At 54.1% G+C, this 2,620-nt stretch overlaps 1 pseudogene; it reads left to right on the top strand.

Annotated features, from left to right (window-relative positions):
• Positions 1 to 1,297: 1,297 nt before the first annotated feature.
• On the top strand, positions 1,298 to 2,483 carry LOC108524214 (retinoic acid receptor gamma pseudogene; annotated as a pseudogene).
• The last annotated feature ends 137 nt before the right edge of the window (positions 2,484 to 2,620 follow it).

Here is a 2,620-nt window from a genome sequence, read left to right as displayed (position 1 = left end):
CAATCAGACACAGATTTGGTCTTTTCACATAATCCCATACTTCTTGGAGGTTTTCTTCATTTCTTTTTTACTCCTTTTTCTCTGCACTTCTGCTCTCGCTTCATTTCATTCATTTGATCTTCAATCGCTGATACTCTTTCTTCCAGTTGATCAAGTCGGTTACTGAAGCTTGTGCATTTGTCATGTAGTTCTCGTGTCATGGTGTTCATCTCTATCCATTCTTTTATGGTCCTCTCTGCATTGATTATTCTAGTTATCCCTTCTTTCATTCTTTTTTCAATTTTTAGTTTCTTTTTTCTGGGTACGTAGTTCCTCCTTTAGTGCTGATTGACTGAAGACTTCTTCTCTCAACTCGTCAAAGTCATTCTCCGTCCAGCTTTGTTCCATTGCTGGCGATGAGTTGCATTCCTTTGGAGGGGGAGATGTGCTCTGATTTTTTGAATTTCCCACTTCTGCACGTTTTCCCCATCTTTGTGGTTTTGTCTGTCTTTGGTCTTTGATGTTGGTGACGTACTGATGGGGTTTTGGTGTGGGTGTCCTTTCTGTTAGTTAGTTTTCCTTCTAACAGTCAGGACCCTCAACTGTAGGTCTGTTGAAGTTTGCTTGAGGTCCACTCCAGACCCTGTTTGCCTGGGTGTCAGCAGCGGAGGCTACAGAATACAGAATGTTGCTGAACAGCAAGTGTTGCTGTCTGATTCTTGCTCTGGAAGCTTTGTCTCAGAGGTGCACCAGCTGTGCGAGGTGTGAGGTGTCAGTCTGCACCTAGTGGGGGATGTCTCCCAGTTAGGCTACTCAAAGGTCAGGGACCCACTTAAGCAGGCAGTCTGTCCATTGTCAGGTCTCAGCCTCCGTGCTGTGAGAACCACTGCTCTCTTCAAAGCTGTCAGACAGGGATATTTACATCTGCAGAGCACGTGGGCTGGCGGGCTCCCAGAGGCCCTGGGACAGTCCCAACCTAGAGCCGTACCCCCATAGAGGTCCCCCGGTACCACGAGCCCCAGACACTGCGACTCTGCATCTCAGAGACCCCCCCCACCCGACACCAGGACCTTGGGGCTCTGCTGTCACCCTTCCCCCTCCCACTCCAGCAGCTACAGCCCAGTTCTCTCAACCTGACCCAGTATGTAGGAGTCAATCTCTAAAGGTGGCCAGCCAGACTCTTGGAGGCCCAGTGGGCAGGCCAGGCAGGGTGGGCATGTAGCCTCCCAGACTGGGGCAGTGGGTATGGGTGGGGGCTGTGGCTGAAGACCTCCCCCACCCACTGCAGACCCCAGGGGACTCTCACATCACAGCTGCCATGGCCACCAATAAGGAAAGACTCTTTGCGGCTGGTGCCTTGGGGCCTGGATCTGGCTACCCGGGAGCAGGTGTCCCTTTCGCCTTCCCAGGAGCACTCAAGGGTTCTCCGCCTTTCGAGATGCTGAGCTCTAGCTTACGGGGCCTGGGCCAGCCTGACCTCCCCAAGGGATGGCCTCTCTGTCAGTGGATACACAGAGCACCAGCTCAGAGGGGATGCTGCACAGCTCACCCTCGCCCCCTCCGCCTCCTCAGGTCTACAAGCCATGCTTTGTGTGCAATGACAAGTCCTCTGGCTTCCACTATGGGGTCAGCTCTTGTCAAGGCTGCAAGGGCTTCTTTCACCGAAGCATCCAGAAGAACAGGGGGTACACATGTCATCGCGACAAAAACTGTATCATCAATAAGGTGACCAGGAATCGCTGCCAGTACTGCCAGCTACGGAAGTGCTTCCAAGTGGGGATGTCCAAGGAAGCTGTGCGAAATGACTGGAACAAGAAGAAGAAAGAGGTGAAGGAAGAAGGGCCACCTGAGAGCTATGAGCTGAGCCCCCAGTTAGAAGAGCTCATCACCAAGGTCAGCAAAGCCCATCAGAAGACCTCCCCCTCACTCTGCCATTGGGCAAGCATGCCACGAACTCCAGTGCAGACCACGGTGTGCAGCTAGATCTAGCACTGTGGGACAAGTTCAGTGCACTGGCCACCAAGTGCATCATCAAGACTGTGGAGTTTGCCAAGCAGTTGCTTAGCTTTACAGGGCTGAGCATTGCTGACCAGATAACTGTGCTCAAGGCTGCCTGCCTAGATATCCTGATGCTGCGGATCTGCCCAAGCTACACCCCAGAGCAGGACACCATGACCTTCTCCGAAAGGCTGCCCCTGAACCAGACCCAGATGCACAATCCTGGCTTCGGGCCTCTCACAGACCCTGTCTTTGCCTTTGCTGGGCAGCTCCTGCCCCTGGAGATGGATGACACCGAGACAGGGCTGTTCAGCGCCATCTGCCTCATGGGCGGAGACCGCATGGACCTGGAGGAGCCGGAAAAACTGGACAAGCTGCAGGAGCTACCGCTGGAAGCCCGCCCCAAAGGCTCTACGCCCGGGGCCGGTGGCCCAGCCAGCCCTACAGGTTCCCAAGGATGCTCATGAAAATCACCACCCTTAGGCCGGGCGCGGTGGCTCAAGCCTGTAATCCCAGCACTTTGGGAGGCCGAGACGGGCGGATCACGAGGTCAGGAGATCGAGACCATCCTGGCTAACATGATGAAGCCCTGTCTCTTCTAAATATCCAAAAAACTAGCCGGGCGTCCTCGCGGGCGCCTGTA

This window comes from Rhinopithecus bieti, unplaced genomic scaffold (genome assembly GCF_001698545.2).
Source record: "Rhinopithecus bieti isolate Rb0 unplaced genomic scaffold, ASM169854v2 scaffold_82482, whole genome shotgun sequence".
Classification (NCBI taxonomy): Eukaryota; Metazoa; Chordata; class Mammalia; order Primates; family Cercopithecidae; genus Rhinopithecus; species Rhinopithecus bieti.
This window is presented reverse-complemented; position numbering and strand designations above follow the sequence as displayed.